The sequence below is a fragment of the Polychytrium aggregatum genome (assembly GCF_025602895.1).
Source record: "Polychytrium aggregatum strain JEL109 chromosome Unknown BJ171scaffold_47, whole genome shotgun sequence".
NCBI classification, from domain to species: domain Eukaryota; kingdom Fungi; phylum Chytridiomycota; class Chytridiomycetes; order Polychytriales; genus Polychytrium; species Polychytrium aggregatum.
In genome coordinates, this window is record NW_026516249.1 from 312779 (window position 1) to 321230 (window position 8452).

Below are 8452 nucleotides of genomic sequence, written 5' to 3' on the forward strand. Positions count from 1 at the left end.
CCGACAAACAAACGGGTTTGCGCCTCTATGGCCAAAACCTCCCTGAGACCAAGATCTTCAAGTACCTCGGCGCCATGATCGACGTCAATGGATTCCGCATCGACAAACAAGTCGACCGAATGGTGACCAGGACAAGAGAAGCAGCATCCAACATGGCCAAGATGGGCCTGACCCTTGGGAACCTCACGGCTAAGACCCTAACGATTGCATACCGCACGTTCCTGCGGCCGATGATGGAATACGGCCTCGCCCTCGACGCCATCCCAAAGAACGAACAGAAGCGGCTCCACCGGACACAAACCTTCTGCCTGAACTTACTGTTCCGCACCGCTCGCACGACTTCACACGGAGCACTGCACCTCAATTGCGGATTACCCACGATGGCGACAAGAGCCAAGGTCCTCGGCATCCAATGCCGAGCACGATGGGAAGACGTCGCCACACACGACGACAAGATGATCGCCCTCATCACCCGCTTTATCCGATCCACGGCGATGAAGGACCAGCCATACCTTGGCAAGCCCTTCTACGAATGCATCCAATGGAACCTGACCTGCACCCGCAAGGAGAAGAACGCCACGTTCTCGATGTCCATGGCCTTTGCCAAGGACGACGACTCGACCACGGATCGCACACAGATTCTGTCGGTCAAAACACTCATGCTGACCCACGATGCCCACACATCGTTCAAGCGAGGACAGCAGCTGACGGCTGCGTGCACACCAAGAACAAAGATGTCGGGAGTCTGGACCCAACTTGGACCAAGCATCCCACGAAGACTACACGTAGTAATGGTGTGGTGGAGACTGGGGGCATTCCCCGGGCACCCACACGGCAAGTACCGCCTCTGCAAAAAGTGCAAACGCAACGGCGAAGGCCGAATCGAGCTGAGCAGATCCCACGCACAGACGTGTGTGGATGAGGAAGACGCCTTGGACGCCCTGGTACAGGGCTATAAGGATATTTTCACTGGATGGACCGAGCCCGAGACCGAAGGTGTCGGGCCTATTGATAAATTGCTGGATATGCTGGGAGAGGTTGGCAAGCTGGAAAACGAAGAACCCATCGTGGGACAGGCCTTCAACGGTCTGTGGATTGATCTGGAACAGATCTTCCATACCCTGATGTGGAGACTCGCTGGATGGCAAGCCAGGCCCGGCGACATTCCTGAGTGGGACTTTTAAAACACTCGATGTACTCCATGAAGAGCGAGATGCCGGGGACCACGGGGTCCTGATGGCTAGTGCGCCGCCACGGCGGCGCACAATAAAGAAAGAAAAAAAAAACAAACGAATGTCACTTCCCACCCATTGCTTCCGCATACCTGCCGCTTCAGCGGACTGGTATCAGCAACCAAAAGTAGCACAGGCAATCGTATTGCATCACAAGGATTGTAATCGTCTCCAAATGGGTGTTTACCAGGGTACACCATGTTCCTACCAAGCATCTCCTCGGTGCTTACTCTTCGACAGACACTATGGTCCCAGATGACCGAGGCGTACACTCCCTACCTGGACGCTCTCAAGCTGGCCCATCCCGGTCTATCCAAGTCTGACAAGGACCAGTGGAAAGCCTTGGTCGACGCCATTCCGGTCCCGCATCCTGGCAAGTGCCTCTCCTTCTGCCACATGGTCCTGACCCAGCTCCGTCAGCGCTATGTCAATGCCGGCACCCGGGTCTTCTCCGACAAGCACTGGATCACCACCGAGAAGTACGCCTACGACTTCCTCGACGGAATCATCAACGAGTTTGTCGAGAGCCTGGCTTCCAATCTCGCCAAGTGTGCGGCTATGAAGGCCCGTGGTGAGAAGGTCAAGCATTTCCGCCTCCGCTATCTCAGCAAGAAGCGATCCACCTCCGAGTCCTGCCACATGAGGAAGCGACTCTGGGCCCCACTCAGTCCACCTCCAGCTTCTGGAACCGAGTCAACATCCGTGAGTTCCTCGGTGTCGCTCCTCCTGGTGCACAAGACACTCCTGTGCAGCTTCTGCGTCCGCCCCTTCCACAGCCTGTGGATGCTGATGGCGACCCCATGCTGTCCAGAAGCATGAAGAGTGTCACGAGGCCACTCAAGCACAGTCGGATGGAGAGGAGCTTCCTTCCCCGCCTCCGTGCCGACGGGACCATCGAGGATCGCCGACTGCAGCTTCCCTTCCTCTGCGAGACTCGCATCATGCGGACCAGGACCGGCAAGTTCTACATCGTGGTCTCGGAGCCACTTGTCCGTCCGGGCGAAAGCCAAGCCCAGGACACGGGACGAGTACACGAGCAAGACATGCACTCGGTACGGGTACATCAACCGGGACTTGGGAGCAGCCAAGGTGTATCATTGCAGGGAGTGTGGGTTGTTGATAGATCGCGACATCAATGGGGCTCGTAACATTCTGTTGAAGAATGCGAGCACAGAGGACATCCTTGGCGAGGGCATGGTGTAGCCTCGCAAACACCCCTTTGAAGCCTATTTCCATTGTTGTGATGCGTATCGGTGAGCTGCCTGACTTTGTCTCTATAACCAGTGCGCTGGGGATGCGGGTATGGATGTTGTTATCATGAATTCAAACAGGCGTGACTTCGGTTCCAATCTTTGGAGTGTTGAGGTGAATTGGCTGTTCAAGTAGGTGGGTTAGATGAGCCGAATAAAGGGATTTCGATTGATAGTTAGACCCACCAGAATTATACATGGCCAAGAGTTGATCATAATGGCTCCTTCAGCTTTGGTGAATAAAGTTTTGTTCAAATTACGGAATAGGGAGAATGGAATTTTGACAGGATGAATGCCATGGCGGATCCACTGGGATTCGCTTCCAATATCAATTTGGATCCAGCCGACTGAAAACAGGGGGCTTGATACCGCCGAGCATTTGGCTGGGATATCGTCGGTCCGAATATACTGCCCTTCACGATAAATCCAGAGATATCGAATACCCTTCTCATCCCGAGACAAAATTGAATTACCCTCAGGCGGTATTTCCACAGATACGACGATCCTTTTGTGTCCCTTGAGTGTGTAATGTTCTTCGCCCGTGGTCGCATCCCACACCTTGATGGTCTTGTCGATTGAGCCAGAAGCAATCAACCTTCCATCGGATGAGATTGCAACGGAGTTTACTGTCCCTTTGTGCCCTTCGAGGGTGTGTTTCAGCTGGCCCGTAATGGTATCCCAAACCTTGATGGTCTTGTCCCATGAACCAGAGATAATCCACTGGCCATCGTGTGAGATCGCCACGGAGTTCACATCATCTGTGTGCCCTTTGAGGGGGCGATTGACTCGCTCCATGATGAAATTCCATACCTTGATGGTCTTGTCGCTCGAGCCAGAGACGATCCACTTGCCATCAGGCGAGAACACAACCGAGCGTACAGCATCTTTGTGACCCTCGAGAGTGTGGCATAATTCGCCAGTGGTGGCATCGCACACTCTGATGGTTTTGTCCCAAGAGCCAGAGGCAATCCACTTGCCATCGGACGAGATTGCAACGGAGTTCACAAAATCTTGGTGCTCCGTGATACTGCGCATGAGCTCGCCAGTGAGGATATCCCATATTCTGATGGTCAGATCATTAGAGCCAGAGACAATCCACTTGCCATCGGACGAGATGGATATCGAGCGAACTTCTCGTTGGAGACCTTCAATGGAGTGCTTCAGTTGTCCCGAAATGGTATCCCATACTTTGATCGATACATCGTGAGAGGCAGAGACAATCCATTGACAATTCGGTGAGATCGCCACGGAAGTCACTCCGAATTGCGCGTTATAAGTATACTTCACCTGGCCTGTGGCGGCATCCCACACCTTGATGGTGTAGTCCATGGAGCCAGAGACAATCCACTTGCTATCGGATGAGATTGCCACGGAGTTCACGCTGCCCGTGTGTCCTTCGAGGGTGTGCATCATTTGCCCAGTAGTGGAATCCCATAACTTGATGGTCTTGTCCCATGAACCAGAGACAATCAACTTGCCATCGGGTGAGATTGCCAGAGTTCACATGGCTCGAGTGACCAGTGAGTGTCATCACACACGGATCCCAGGTCGGTGCTGGACCGCAAGTGACCAGGAACGGGATCTTGTCCTCGAGTTGGTCGGCATATGTCTTGTAGATCGCCGTCTCCTTCGGTGTGAATGCATACCCCGAGTTGTACACCTGTGGTGCACTCTTGATGATCGGATCGGCAAACTCGCGGATGAATCGATACGTGTCCTTGACCAGTTCCTTCGTGGTGTCGTCGACGATGGTGCTGGGTGCCTTGGCGATCACTCCTCGCAGCACAGCCAGTTGCTCGATGATCGGCTTGACCACATGTGTGAGCGACCCACACTCGAGCCAGAAGAACACATGCGTCTTGACGAACCGAGTGAGCACCGCTGCCACATCGACCATCTCGGTCGACTGCCACACCGGACTCGACTCGGCCACTCCATCCACACACCACACAAAGTGTGTGATCCAGTGGGCGACGCTGTATCGCAGCAACGGTGTGATTTAGTAGTATAGGGGTATATCGGTAACTATACCGTTTTTGAGGAAGGGGTAGACGACGGAAACGGTATAGCTGGTTAACCTAGCGGAAGGGGGGGTAGACGAGGGGAGGGGGCGCAGAGGACGGTAGGGTTGGCGTAACCTAACAGAAGACGGGGTATACCACCGAGTATAGGGGTATATCGGTAACTATACCGTTTTTGAGAGATGACGGATATGTGGAAAACGGTATAGTTGGCTTACCTAAGGGAAGAGGGGGTAGACGAGGGGTGGGGTGTATTCGGTGTATTCGGTGTAGTTGGTGTATTTTGTGTATTCGGTATATTCGGTGTTTTTGGTGTAGTTGGTTTTTTTTTTTTTTTATATTTCACTTAAAAGCTATCAAGACCTGGTCGGCCCTAGCAGTACATGGGGGAAAGAAAAAGAAAAAGAAAAAGAGAGATTGAAAAATCGAGTCCAAATTGGCCTAATGGGCAGTTTGCGTTCGATGAAAGCTATATGCCCTCATCTCTCGCTCTGCTTCGACCATGCCGCCTATCGCCTGGGGGGTTTCCACCCCGCCTTGGCGATGATCAGCGTCTTGAACACTCTTCGGAGTGTTCGCCACAGGAGATGGACATCCGGGTCTTGCCAGTTGAACCTTCTCATGCCATCCAGCTCGTAGTAACCCACTACGTTCGTCAGGTCCAGGAGCTTATCGATCGGACCGACCTTTTCGTGGCCGCTTTCTTGCCACTCGGGGTGCCGCAGCTTGAGCTCGTCCACTATCCGTTGCCACGAGCCGCCTCTTCCGACGCAGCTCTGGGTGTGGGTCCGGCACATCGCGACAAACTCTCCTCGGCTCTTCGTGCAGGAGATGCACAGCCGATAGTGGCCATACGGGTGTCCGGGGAAGGCACCGAGGGTCCATCTTACCATCATGTTGTGATAGTATCGATCTCTCTTGGGCCCTCGCTCGGCCCACAGTCCCGATATGGTCGTCGTCACGGTGCGGGCCGAGGTCAGTTCCTTTGACCTGTCGAAGCCTTGCGCGTCCTCGATGTGAATCTGCAGCTTGACTGGTGGCCCTGGGAGCTGGTAGTAGCCATTCCTGAACAGCTCCTTCATCGGGTAGTCCGGCTGGCACTGCTCTTTCAGCACGATCAGCTGCCGCCAGTACTCGTCGAGGTAGAACTGGGAGCCGAGGGATGCATCCATCAGGTTGGGCTGGATGCGGGAATATCTCAACACCATCGAGACCATCTTGTCGTTGTGGTCCAGACGGTCTTCCCAGACGGCTCGGTTCTGGAGGGCCAGCTGCTTGAGGCGGTTGGGCAGGGTGATGAGACCGCATCCAAGGTGCATCGTTCCATAGGATGTGTTCCGCACCAGTCTGAAGAGTCGGGTCAGACAGTGCATCTGTGCTCGTCTGAGTATCACGGCTTGCTGCTTCGTGAGCACTTCGAGGGTCAGTCCATACTCGAGCATGGGCCGAACGAAGGTCTTGAACACCCTCGTCACTGTCTTGGCCGAGTATCGGCCCAGACTCATTCCGTGCTTCACCAGCTTGTCGGCGGCACCTCTAGCCTTGTGGGTGAGGTTCTGGATCTGGCGGTCCATCCTGAAGCCGTTGATGTCGACGATGGCTCCGAGATACCGGAACTCCTTGGCGACTGGCAGCTCCTTGCCGTATAGGTGCACCTTGGCATCCTTCTCTGGGTGCTGTTCGGTGAACATCACCTCGCACTTCGGGGGCGAGAACTGGTATCGATTCTCGATGCTGTGGGCCTCGCAGATGTCGAGGAGGCGCTGGGTCTGGTTGGGGCGGCAGATGAGCACCCCATCGTCGGCAAACCACAGTGAGTTGACCTGGACGGCTCGTCCTCGGGTGGTGGTTAGGGTCGTTTTTTTTTTTTTTTTTTGTTTTGATAGTTGTATATTCAGGAATATTCAACATGTCATCAGTATCGCAGGATACCCGGCAGTGGGTGGCCAAGCTCGCTCATACACCCCTGTTGCGGCCTTCGCCGACTCTCCAGCCCACACGGCGAGCCATGCGGGTGAACACTTCTTCTAATAACTCCCAGAGGGAGTCGCATGTCTCCAAGTCCCGCTCCGGGATGTCAGGGGCTGGTTTCTCCAAGTCCCTCTCTAGTATCAACTCGAACCCACTTCAGGGTTTGCTGTGCGGTGTTGGGTCTTGACTTGCCCTCAAAGGAGTGTGAGTTTGTCTGTGGGAGGGGTACTCGGGATTTATCTCGTATCCTGGGGTCTGACCCAGACCCAAGTCATCGTCGGACTCTGGGATCGGGTCAGTACTTCGTCCTTGGGAGGGCGTGGGAACCACTCTCGGTTCAGGGCCGGGGACCGGATGTCTATTCGTCTCCCTGGCCCGGTTTCGGTCTCGGTTCGGGAGTGTAACGGGGATGGGAACTGGGCTGGGACTGGACCTGGGCTGGGACTGAACTGGGATCGGGCTGGGACTGGTTTTACTGGCGTTGTCTGCCTGGAGTTTATTTGTTAAGCTCAAGGGCATCCTATTTATCGACCCTCCTCTCGCGGTCCGCAGGCGGTGAGCTGGTGCCTGCGGTCGGCGGGCGTGGCTGCGGAAGGTGCGGATGCCTGCGGACGAGGCTGCGGAGCGGAGTTGGCAGAGTCATCGGCGGCCTTGCTGCGCTCTGTCACATCACCCCTTCTTTAAAGTCACCTCTTAGCGGCCTTGTTGGTTCTCTGGCTCTCGTTGCTGCCTCGGGGTTTGTTCGGGTACTTCTTGTGGAACTGATGTACGATTAGCGGTGCGCTTATGCAGTTTCGTTCAGGTTCCCATGAATCCTCTTCGTGGCCGTAACCTTTCCAGCGTACCAAGTACTCGATACCTTTGCCTCGCTTGCGTGAATCGAGTATCTCCTCGACCTCAAATTCCTCATGTCCTTCGACGTTGATTGGCGGAGGAGGTGGTGTATGTCGGCCTGGAATTTCGTTGTCAGTTACGGGTTCCAACAAGGACGTGTGGAATACTGGATGTATCTTGCTCATGCTCTTGGGGAGCTTAAGCTTGAATGCGACATCGTTGATTTTGGCTTCAATCTCGAAAGGCCCGAGTCGCTTCCAGTCAAGCTTATCGCATGGTCGTTGGGTCTTGATGTTCTTCCGAGAGAGCCAGACCTTGGAACCGATTGCAATTGTAATGGCCTTGCGATGCTGATCAGCGTATTCCTTTTGTCGTGCTTGTGCCTTCTTGAGTTCGTGTTTCAATGTATCCAATTGCTGCTTCATGTTCTGAACTCGTTCCTCGGCGGCGGGGACAGTTGCTTGTGTTGACGTCTTGAAGTCGCAGATGGGGTGGAGCCCGTAATTGGCGTAAAACGGCGTCATCTTCGTGCTAGCATGAATCGAGTTGTTGTATGCAAATTCGGCTAGTGGCAGGAGTTGCACCCAATCGTCTTGTTGATACCCACAGTAACATCGTAAGAACGTCTCGAGAACTGCGTTGATCCGTTCGGTCTGTCCATCGGATTCTGGATGATATGCGCTGGACAGGCTGATTGAAGTGTCCAAGAGTTCATGGAATCGCTTCCAGAATGTGGACTTGAATTGTGGACCGCGGTCCGATATGATCGTCTTTGGAGTTCCGTGGAGCCGGAATATAGTGTCGACAAAGAGCTTTGCTGTTTGTTCTGCCGTTATCGTTGTGTGGCATGGTCGGAAGTGCGCCATCTTGGTTAGTCTGTCTACAAATACTGCAATGGCGTCAAAGCCTTCTGACTTGGGCAGCTCAACAATAAAGTCCATGGAGACGGACTCCCAGGGCCTGTCTGGAATGGGCAATGGTCTCAAGGTGCCGTATGGGAGGTGTCGTGTCGGCTTGGCGCGGCAACAGACCTCGCACGACTTTATGTAGTTGCTGGTGATCTTGAAAAGTTTCGGGAACCAGTAGTTCCTTCCGATGAGCTCAATTGTTTTCTCCCTCCCAAAATGCCCGGCTGTCTTTGAGT